Source organism: Phacochoerus africanus, chromosome 11 (genome assembly GCF_016906955.1).
Source record: "Phacochoerus africanus isolate WHEZ1 chromosome 11, ROS_Pafr_v1, whole genome shotgun sequence".
Lineage (NCBI taxonomy): Eukaryota > Metazoa > Chordata > Mammalia > Artiodactyla > Suidae > Phacochoerus > Phacochoerus africanus.
The window spans coordinates 19440000-19452151 of NC_062554.1; the positions used below are offsets into that span (position 1 = coordinate 19440000).

Here is a 12152-nt window from a genome sequence, read left to right on the forward strand (position 1 = left end):
ATTCTTACCACACGCACACAAAAAAATCAACTGGAAAATAGTTACACTTAGTTTTTCAAAGACCTAATTAGGACCTATACTGCCCCGTTCTCCAGATGTGAGGTGGTGTTACTCCATATGTTCTCCTTCTTTTAATATGTTTGTTGGAGGCAGAGTTTCACAGGCTGCTTCCTGCTGTGGGCGTGGGCAACTCACCTGAGTCCGAGAAGGTTCCAGAGATTGCACAAGCTGACAACTGCAGCCAGGAAGGTGAGGTCATTCTTCTTGTCAGTCGATGCAGTCTTACAAAAGGCAGAGCCTGAGACATGTTTCTTGGACCAGAAACTAGACCTAAGGGAGAGGCCCTTGGGCAGAAAAGATGGGAGCTGTGGTCAGTGGCCTTCATCCTGGAACCTGTCCCCATCCTGACCTCTCCCAGCCTCCTCCACACTGTAGCCGGAGCACATGTTTACTATCATGAAAGAGCAGGTTCAGAGGACCCACCAGGATCTGACCCTGCTTGCTTCGCCAGCCTCCCCTCTTGCTCCTTTCCTCTTGCTGGGACCCTACTATTAGGGAACTTCTTTCAGCTCCATAAGAAACTCATCATTTTGGTTTTCACCTCCAGGCTCCTGGACACCCCTCTGCCCCAGCTCCTCACATCCAATCCTTCAAGCAGACTAATTCCTGCTCCCTGTCAAGACTCAATTTAGACCTCACTTCCTCTAGGAATTTTTCCTTGACCCTGAGACTGGCCTAGGTTGTCCCTTAACACTGAGGGTTATCCAACTCTGTTGCAATTGCCTATTAATTTGTCTGCCCCTCCCTCCTCCTAGACTGAAAGCTCCTTCAGGGAGAGACAGAATCTTCCAACATCTGACCTCATGAGATAGCCCAAGTTAGAACTGCCCTGTCAATTTGCTCCCAATTCCTGATCTATAGAAACTGTGAGATAATAAGCTATTATTGTTGTCTCAGATCACTAAATCTTGGAGGTAAGTTGTTATACAGTAATGGACAACTAATACACTGTCAAAATTTAGCTTGGTAACAAGTGATCTCTTGCTCCTTGTGGCATCAACTGAGATCAACTCAACAACACTCAGCTGAGGGACGGGCTGGTGGGGAGGATCCAAGTTGGTTTCACTCACATGCCTGGCACATTGTGGGCTGGAGGGCAGGACTCAGCTGGTTGACCACAGAGCATATACTTGGGCTCTCCAGCATGGTCCTCTCACAGTGGATGTTTTACGTGGCAGCTGGCCTCCCTCAGAGCAGGTATCCTAAAAGAAAGCAGAAGTAGCTGTATGAATTTTTATGACCTAGCCTTGGAAGAAATGCAGTGTCAGTTCGCTGCATTCTCTTGGCTGAAGCAGTCATAGGACTACCCAGATTCAAGGAGAGGAAACAGAGACCCCACTTCTTGAGGGTAGGAGTTATCAGATAACTTGCCATCTGTTTTAAAATTTTTTTAACATAATTTCTATACAATAAAATGCACCTATTTAAAAACATCATTTGAGGAGTTTTAACAGGCATATATATGCTTGTAACCACCACCACAATCAAGTTATAGAACATTTCTTTCATCCCAAAAACTTTCCTCTGATCGGCTTTTAGGATTTTCCAGAATTTCATATAATAGAGTATATTTTCCACACTTAGCTTAAATTCTTTTGAGACCCATCATGTTGTTGCATATATCCATAGTTCATGTCTTTTTAAGTACTAAGTAGGGAGTTTCTGCCGTGGCATATCAGGTTAAGGATTTGGTGTTGCTGCAGCTGCGGCTCAGATTTGAATCCTGGCCCAGGAAATTCCATATGCCGTGGGTGCAGCCATAACACAAACAAACAAACAAATACTATGTAGTTTCCATTGTGTGAATATAAACTCTTTATGTAGTTACTTGCTGAACATCTGGGTGTTTCCAGATTTCAATCATCATGATAAGCTTCTTGGCCATTCATTTTCCTTTCTCTTGAATAAATATCTAAGGGTGCTGTTGCTGGGTCATACAGCAGATATGTATTTAACTTTATAAGAGATTACCGAATTGTTTTCCAAAAATGGTCGTGCCTTCTTACTCTTCTACCAAAAATGTGAGAAAGCTCTAGTTGCTCCACATTCTTGACAACACATGGTATTGTCGGTCTTTTGAATTTAGCCATTCTCACGGGTATCTAGTGGTATCTCATTGGGGTTTTAATTTGCATTTCCTTTATAAGCAAAGATGTTGAGCATATGCTAATTGGCCACTGATATATCCTCTTTTGTGGAGTGTCCGTTCAAATCTTTTGGCATTTGGAATTGGTTGCTTTATTTTCTCACTATTGAGCTTTAGGAGTTATTTATAAATTATGGGTACCAGCCTTTGGCAGGTATATGTATTAGAAATACTTTCTTCCAGACTGTGGCTGTAACTGAGCAGGACCCTATGGGGCTTTCCCAGGACAGACCCCTCCCCATACCCTCCACTGTAGCTCCTCCCTGAAGTACCCGGGTAAGAGTATCTCATGCATAGTTTCTGAGTTCAGATGCTAAAAACCATCACCAAATGGAAGAAATGAACTACTTGATGATCATGAGCACAGAGCCCCCTGACAACTGGTGTCTAAGGATTGATAAGGCTAATCTTTTTGTCACATCAACATCAATCAATCAGAGAGCTGTGCACAAGCTGATCACGTACCCTGGGGCACCCCTCCCTCACCTGTCCTTTAAAAATGCTTTGTTGGAAGAAGCATGAAAGAACCAGGCAGGAGCACGTGGCCCAGCCCTGTGAAGCATGACCACTCTCAACGTGCAGGCCCAGAGGCTACTGGCCCAGTGCAGGCCCTGCCAGTCCTCCCCCGAGTCCTTCATCTGGACCCTCATCATCCTGAGTGCTTCCCAGTCCATGATCCTCTCCTCTGTCTCCATCTGCGATGGCCACTGGCTCTTGGCGGAGGACTGCCAGTTTGGGCTGTGGCACTTCTGCATGGCCTCCAACCAGACTGCTGCTCCGCACTGCCTCAGAGACCTGAGTCAGGCCCACATGCCCTGACTGGCCTGGGGCATGGCCCTGGCCCGCAGCACGGCCACCTTGGCCATGGTGGTCGCCATCTTTGGCCTGGTGCTCCTCACAGTGTCCCAGGTGTATGAGGACCTCCACTCACGGCGCAAGTGGGCCATGGGCTCTGTCCTCCTTCTTGTCTCTTTCATCTGCTCCTTCGGGGGGCTCCTGACCTTCTGGATCCTTCTCAGGAACCAGGTCACACTCATTGGCCTCACCCTGATCGTCTGGAGTCAGTTGGCTGCCTCCGTCCTCTTCTTCCTCAAAGCCATCAGCGGCCTAATTTCAACATCTTCACCCACATCAACAGTATCACCCATTCCTTGGGCCATCCTAAAATGTAGGCCCCCTTCCAAGGACATCGAGTTCTACCAGAAACTGTGGTCAAGTTGAGACTCTTCTAACATGTGACCTTGAAAATGCTACCTCTTAATCTTTGGGTGGTCAGGCCATTAATTGCCTCTTAATCTCTGCAGCTGGTCTGCAGCCCAGAGACCATTGGGTGCCTCAGTGCTACCTGCTGAACCTGCTTGGCCAAGTTATTAGGATGTTGATTTTACAAGAAGAAACTTATTTCTTTTGTTGTTCAAAAAAAAAAAATGCTTTGTTGAAACCCTCCGAGGGGAGTTTGGGATTTTTAGAGGCAAGAGTCACCTTTTCTCTGCTGAGCAATAAACCTTTCTCTGCTCCAACCTCCGATGTTTTGGTTGGTTTGGCCTCACTGTATGTTGGGCACATGAACTTGTTTTCAGTAGCACAGCTTGCCTTTTCATCTTAAAACTAACTAAAGAGCAGATGTATTTAATTTTGATTAAGTCTAAACTATTAGTTCCTTTTTTGATTCATGTTCTTTGCCTCCCTAAGGTCACAAAGATTTTCTCCTATGTTTAACTCTAAAAGTTTTCAGTTTCAGCTTTTATGTTCAGATCTATGATTCGCTTTGAGTTAGTTTTTTGTAAGGTATATACTCAGGGTAAGGCTCATTCTTTTCCAGATATGCCCTGGTCACAGTAGCATTTGTTGAAAATGCTATCCTTTATTTAATTACCTGGGCACTTTTGTCTGAAGCAACTTACTATATATATTTCTGGATTGTTTTGTCAAGTTCTATTGACTTAGACATTTATCCTCTGTGGTCATGTTTTAAAACTGCGTGAACACATCTAGCAGTTCACTGTAGCTGCACTGTTCTCGTGACGTCACACACTAAAGCCTTCAAGCATAGCCTATGTCAGCTGGCTCAGTCTCAGACGACAGGACACTCTAGCTTCAGCTTACCATCCTGGGCGTCCCCAAGAAGAACAAAGAGATCATAAAAGTAATTTCCAAACTGAGGCAGAGGAGCTCAGTGGGAAAAAAAGAGATGAGGTCTTTTTTTTTTGGCCAGACTTCTGGTCATTCAAGTTAAACTCGGTTTGAAGGGATGAGGCGGGTGGGTTGCAGAGCTATTCCTCCGGCCTAAAGGGAAAAAATGCAACCCTTATTCATAAAGCGGGAAACAGGCCCATTTTATAACATGGCAACATGCCAGTGGACGATGGTTCGAAACATCATCCTGAGGGTGTAAACTTTTCCTCTCAAGAGAATATTTTACCCCAAGACTCTTTTTTTCTTTTTGCAGAACACCGATTTCACTGTTTCAAATGTGTGAGGAACAAAGCTTTTGCATAAGAAGTTATAGTGGGGCCTTTTCCATTTCTCAAGAGGAATTTTGTTGTCAGTGAAATTTCCAACTTACTAGAAGTTTGAACGGGTTTACAAAGTCAGTGGGTTAAATCACTAGCTCATGTCTCTAAAAGTTATTGTGAAATGCTATATTAGTACATTTAGTTGATTGCCTTACGGTCTATTTGCAGAGGTCGTGATTCTCAATTGAAAAGAGGTTTAAAAGTATAGGGTGCTTAGCAACAGTACATACCAAATGAATTCTTGGTGTTTTTGCCAAAATCAGACAACATAGTTGGCGTTTTTGACCACAGAAACTCTCGAACCTCTATTTCTGCATCACTCAACATGGCAAGGCTAACAGAAAATCGAGGTCAAATGAGGAAAGTCAGCAAATGGTTCTTATCCAGCTTCATTGTTTGACCACCAACTGGCAAACATCACAAGAAAAACTGCACAGGAGATAAATGATAGGGTAAGAATACATTTTTGACCATGGGCCCAGGCTCTAGCAAAAGAAGCTGGCCTAGGATTTATAAAAAGTGATTTGGGAATGAATTCAAAATGCTGAAGAATCACAAAATTGTTTTTCCATTTAACAACAACCCCCCAAATCCCCATGCTTTAAACGTTCTTTAAACATTTGGAGTGGTACATTTTTTTTTTCCCTTCAGCATCTGAACTCTATTCAATAATTTTGCCCCATAATCCCACTAGTTGTTTTTATTTTAGGGAAAAGCAAGCAACAACAACAACAAAAAAAAAACTTTACCAAATGTGCTGATCAGGAGTTCCCGTCGTGGCACAGCAGAAGCGAATCCGACTAGGAACCATGAGGTTGCAGGTTCGATCCCTGGCCTTGCTCAGTGGATTAAGGATCTGGCATTGCCGTGAGCTGTGGTGTAGGTCACAGACTTGCACTGCTGTGGCTGTGGTGTAGGCTGGCAGCTCTAGCTCCCACTGGACTCCTAGCCTGGGAACCTCCATATGCCGCGGGTACAGCCCTAAAAAGCAAAAAAAAAAAAAAAAAAAATGCTGATCACAACAAATAATTGGCACTGAACAAATATATAACACTAACAGAATAAAGGGAGGTTCAAATGAGGTAGAGTATATAAATTATCTCATAGTCGCTAGATTTTGGATGACTTTTTCCTGATGAGAAAAACTCCCTTAAGCAAAGATAATTTTTTTCTCTTCGTTTTAGGGCTGTACCCAGGGTATATGGAAGTTCCCAGGCTAGGGGTTGAATTGGAGGTGCAGCTGCTGGCCTAGGCCACAGCCACCGCAACCAGCGGGGCCAGGGATAGAACCCAGGTCCTCATGGATACTAGTCAGGTTCCTTACTGCTGAGCTATGAGGGAATACCACAAAGATAATTAATATTTTCATTCACTGTTTCAGTTCCCTTCCTTAAGTTCTTAATAAGTTATTAACCTTAACACCATTAAGCATGAAACATATGATAATGTATTTTTTAAAAAATCAAATTCAAGGATGACAAGCATGTGACGTATGATGAGTGGAGGTCCAAGCCGATGCCTTGCTTTTGTCTTCTCAGTACAGAAGGAAGATCACTGACTCAAAGGCAACTAAGTGCTCTTAGGATTTAAGAGATTGTCAGGAGGTGGAGATGGAGAAAGAACGCAGATGAGGAAAGGGGGCACCTGAAAGGTTGCAGGTGTGTGATATGCCCCCTCCCCCCCGATTAGGAGAGAGCCGCCAAGACTGGAAAGACAGGGGGAGATGGACTCTATATTGGTTTTCTTAAGATTTAGGAGCAAAACAAACAAACAAACAAACAAACAAGAAGGAAAATGGGTAGAATCAAGGGCTTTTAGAGCTGTAAGTATTTAGTCCAGGGGTTTGCATATCTATTTGGAGTTAAACCCAAAAGAACTCTTACTCAAAAAAAGCAGACAGAAGAATGGCTGTCTCGGTGTAAGGGGCAGAGGCGGGCAGATCTCCCGTCAAGCGCACACAACCGTTTCCCCATCCTAGGAGTTGTCTGAAAACCACCGACCAGTCCTGATGGCTTCATTTTACAGTGGAAGAAAACAGCGAGCGGCTTAAGGTCACAGGACAGAGGCCGGAAGACGCGGCTCTAAACAACTCACCACTTCCCGGTTTGCCGCTAGAGGGAGCCAGGTGGGTGAGCTGCGGCGAAGAAAATCCCGCGGGAAGGAAGCCGGCGAGGGCAGCGGTTTCCCCTGCTGCCACCAGGGGGCGCGCCCGGCCCGCCGCTCGCAGCTCTGTTTTGCGGTGGGAGGGGACGGTCCTTGTGAGCCGGTCGCCTTGGAAACGGAGGCCCGGCGGCTGCGGCGGATTGAGCCTGCCTGGCCTGCTGGCGGGAGGCGAGAGCTACCTCCCCGCCCGCTTCTGTGCATCTGCACCTGGAAGCCATCGAGGGGAGGTCTGGAGATTGCCTGGCCTTCCCGCACGGCCGCGATTCCTTCCAGTATGACCCTTAAGACTCTAAGAGCATCTCTGCCCCACCCCTACCGGCCCTGAGCCTTGCTCTGCCACAAAATGGGCCTGTGGTCCCAGCCTTTTGGAGTCTTAACACCAGGCGAAGTTTGGCGCCGCTAGGAGCCCCTGGGAGGGGTTCTAATAGGCCCACAGCTTCTCTACACCCAGGGGACACAGAGGAGGAAGAAATTTTGATCTGATCAGAATATTAACCCACCTCTTTTTCCACCTTACCGTAGAACCGCTGGATTGCGTTACTTATTCGCCTCTCTAGATCTTCAGCTCCTGGAGGGTAGGATCTGATTTTGATTCAGGTTTGTAACCTTGGTGCCCTTACCATCTCCAGCGCACAGTAGATGTTCACTCAGTAAATTAATACTGCCTTCCATTTTGGGGGGACTTTATCACTTGACCGTTTTCCCACTTGCGCCTCATTAATAACCCCTACAGGAGGTAGGAAAGGTGGAAGAGAAACTGAGGCTTAGAGACCTGTCTGAGGTTATAAAACTCACTAGTGGAGGAGCTAGATCTAGACTCAAATCTTCTTAGTGCTCTTCTCATTGAATTCCCAGTCTGATGAATTCTTTAGAATGAGTGCCCCACACACCTTCGCACCCTTCTTAGGACCAGAAAAGAGCCCCTCCCACTGCAGGTACTTTATAAACCTCACCTGTCCAATCCATAGCCTGGTTTGTCCTGGCTGCCGGCAGCATCATTCAAATCAGGACACTTGGTTTCTTTTATTATTTGCTAGATTTGGATAGTAGCTTGTTTTCCTCACTCCCCTTCTTACTCCGTAATTCTCTGCTGGGAAGAGAGAGTCGAGGAAGTGACTGGGAGGTAGGAGATGTCCCGTCTGAGAAAAAAGAAAAAAAAATTGTGTGAAGGCAGAGAAGGAAAATAATAGACTGGGTATTTATCAGTGTGTGCAATTACGGCTCATGGATTTCCTTTCCACCCTCCCCGGCAAGACCCCGCCCCAGCTGGTCCTCTTTATTCGCCACTGCTCTTTGAAGGGGAAAAGAGTTTTTATTCTCCTCTGCCATCCGAATGTAAAAGTATTTCCACCATCCTCACAATATTCTCTTCACGGTGGTTTCTTTTCTTTTTTGTCCCTTCTAAAATTGAAGGACAACAGGAATTGAAAAAAATATATAGTTCTGGTAGAAAACAGTATAATATACTGCATTTCAAACTATTATTAGCAATTCTGGATCAGAAGACAGACCAATTTTTAAGCTAAGAATCCAATATAATTTGAGTTCAAAAATGTGCCACTGACCAAAAGATTTGTATTGGTGAAGAAAATACATGCTAATGTAACACCACATCATCAGTCGAGCAAGTGAAAAGTTGAAAATATCACCTATGCAGATTATATTTTATTTTTTTTTTGGCTGTTTAGGGTTGCCCGCAAGACATGTGGAAGTTCCCAGGCTACGGATCCAATTGGAGCTACAGCTGCTAGCCTACACCACAGCCACATCAGATCCTAGCGAGTCTGTGACCTATACCACAGCTCACAGCAGCACCAGATCCTTAACCCACTGAGTGAGGCCAGGGATCGAACCAGCAACCTCTTGGTTTCTAATCAGATTTGTTTCCACTGAGCCATGACAGGAACTCCTATCCAGATATTTTTAAATACATTGATTTGAATATACGGTTATTTAATATAGCTCCAGAATGGCTGTGTTTTACATTTTAGAGCTGTTTGGGGCTATATATCCATAATCTATACAAAGAGAAGTAGGTCTGGAATTTTGTAAAACTGAGTTTTAGGTGATATTATCACTACTAAGAGGCTTTAAATGCATACAGGTTTGTTTGTTTTTTTTAACATGCTGGAGAGTATTTCTAAAATGTTTTTAATTATATTAAAAGTATATTCTAGCCTGAGTGAGCATTTGAGTTTAAAAGTTATTTTACTTTCCAAGTTCAGGGTACATACAACATTGTGAGCAAATAAATAAGGCCATTGGGAAAGAACCTGAGCGTGCATTATTTACCCGTCATTCAAATCAGACATTTATTGAACATCTAATTTGTGCCCATGGGAGATGCTAATCTGTGTGCCAACATCTGTTTTCGGTTTGGTTTTGGTTTGGTTTTGTTTTGTTTTGACTGCACCCATGGCATATGGACGTTCCTAGGCCAGGGACTGACTCTGAGCCACACCTGCGACCTACTCCAAAGCTGCAGCAACGCTGAATCCTTAACCCACTTCTCCAGGCCAGGGATCAAACCACACCTCAGCAGCAACCCAGGCCATGGCAGAGACAATGCTGTATCCTTAACCTGCTGTGCTACAGCAGGAACTCCCCAACATCTATTTTTGAATTCCCAAAGACAGGAGTTGCTGAAGCTTTTATTTAGTATTTAAGGAGTTGTTTTGGTTGAAGGTGCGTGCCTTGATAGGTAGATGTGTGCCTTTTAAGTTATACTGCTCTTTAACGAAGGCTTTTGGAAGGATGGCATTATTATTGTTGTTGGTAGGCTTACATAATCTTATACCTGGTTAATGGCAAAGCCACATCTAGACTTCAAGACTTCCAACACCCTCATAGAGATTGTTTAACTAAATCATGCTCACCACCCGGATGGAATCTTATTGAGGACTTTTGTCATTACAAATGCTATTACATAAATATCTTCCATTTTAATCTACATTTATATAGAACATTAGCTAAAAAACATCAGGATCCATTTCAAATGTCTAGAAAGGCCTTAGAGCAGTACTGCCATCCCTTCCAGCCTCCACAATATTATGAAAGGGGTCATTAAGAGACTTCTGGATATTCGTGGCTCCACAAAGTCATGACAAAAAGTCATGAGGAGCTTTCTAGGTGTTGAGCCAGGATCCTGAGACTGTGCAGTAAGGGACACACTCCTTGTTGTAGGGGTAATTTTACAGAGTCAAGGAAAGCATGATGGGCTAACAGTACATTAGAGGAAGATGGCAATTATATGTCACTTTTTACTTAATAGACTTTTATTTTTTTATTTTACTAAATAGACTTCTTACTTTTCCCTGAGGAGCAGGGAGGGAGTATTTTCTGAAACAGTTTCTGACAGAAAATGACTATGAACTAGTCTCTGGAAAGGCTGGACATCTGAGTCCTTCGAACCCTGCCTCCTCACCTGCCCTCACACTACATGTGTATGTTATTGATGCCCAGAGTTGGGAAAGGAAGAACAGATGGGCACAAAAGGTCATGCCCTGGGCACAGAACACGGTAGCATTCTTTACTTGCATGGTTTTTTAAAGTCTTTTAAAGTTGCTCATTAATTTTTTTAAAGTTCTGTTGGAGTATGCTTCTTTCTTCCTGTCGGTCTGAGACCTCACCTCTTCTGTGTTTTATAACCAGGTGCCAGGTAAATTGCCACACACAGGATGGAATAGACGTTTGCAGGTACTGACAAAACAGATTAGATGTCCACCTGTCAGGAATTCTTCTCAGTGAAATCTTCCTGGAAAATAATTACCTTGCTCTGTGGATAATTTCTAGAACACTCACCTTTTTCTGAGATAGAAATCCTCTAGGTGGTCAGGCACTGTAAACCCTGGTAAATGTTTATGAAAATCCCCGTCGTTTGTAGGACATTATCTAGTGCAAAAGTCCATTTTGAGGCAATGTCATTAGCTCGTTGCAAAAAGTCAGTTATTAAGCAGGCAATCCCATTGGCTTACTAATTTTCTGGAAAGCATATGAAACAATAAACCTTAATATAGTTTATGCATAAATCATTTGTGCTTAATGGATCCGCATTTTCACTCATGTTTTATTCAAACCCTTTGCATAAGCTGCAGTTAGGTAACTAATTGCACATTGGTCAGAAAGTTGAAAACATAAGAAGCAACTGAGCAAGATGAGGTCATTATTTTCCTCCAGCACCAGATGGGTACCACAGGTGGGAACCATAACACTGGATCTCTTCCATATGATGCAGAAAGAAAATTAGAGATTAATGTTATTTAAACTTTAAAATATTTTATTATAAACGTTTTTGTTAAATACTGAGTTACTGTAAAATGAAATACTTGACAACATGCTGTTTTTGTGAAACAGTCAAGTTAAAAATTTTAATTCTAAAATAGAAAATAATATAAAAATTAAACAGCATCTGAGAGAAAAGAAAGCAATTTTTTTTTCTTCACTATAAGTTGCTGTGAACTGTGATGGTATAATGAAACATTTTGGTAGGGAGCTTATGGAATTATTCTCCATACTTTTATATCTAAGAAGAGATCACTTAATATATTACTCTGCCTTAAAGTATTAAATCTTTTTATGTGTCACCTTTGTAATTTTCAGTTAAAAGTATCATAGTATATTGGCATTTACGTGTGCTAGAGATGAACACTCTTGGCTAGGAAAGAAAAGTCTCAGACACAAAGACTGAGCCTCCCTGGGGGTCTGGGCATGCAAGCAGCATATCTGCAGGGGAAAAATATGTTTTCATTTCAGGGAGTTTCGCTGTGGACCTGAATGATATATGGAGATTGCCGATTCGGTGATCCAAATCAGTGATGAAGGCTGGCAGTAGCAGACCACACGGATTAGTCTTTACACCTCTCATCATACTTGGCAGCAGGCACACTCCCTCTGTCTTAGTTACCTGAAGCTTAGAGAAGCATAGTCTGGAGCTATATCGAAAGGGGCAAAATACTTTTAAAGTCTTTCTATATGGCAGACACTATGCTAGGTTGCTTTAACCCTTAGCTTATTTAATCCTTGCCACAGCACTTAGAATAAGATTTTTGTTCTCACTTTACAGGTGATGGAACGAAAACTCAGAAAGATTAAGTAACCTCTGCAAGGTCGCAAAGATAATAGGTGGTGGATCTAGAATTAAAACCTGCCTGCCTGATTTATCCAAGGACGGCCTCTGCTGAGCCAGGTGGGGAAAGGCAGTGATGCACAAGAATGACGTCATCCCAGCTCTCCTCTGTGCAGCGATTTGAGCAAAAATCGCAAAGGTT

General features: G+C 43.3%; 1 pseudogene; it reads left to right on the forward strand.

Annotated features, from left to right (window-relative positions):
• The first annotated feature begins 2767 nt into the window (after window positions 1-2767).
• On the forward strand, window positions 2768-3378 carry LOC125112079 (voltage-dependent calcium channel gamma-like subunit; annotated as a pseudogene).
• The last annotated feature ends 8774 nt before the right edge of the window (window positions 3379-12152 follow it).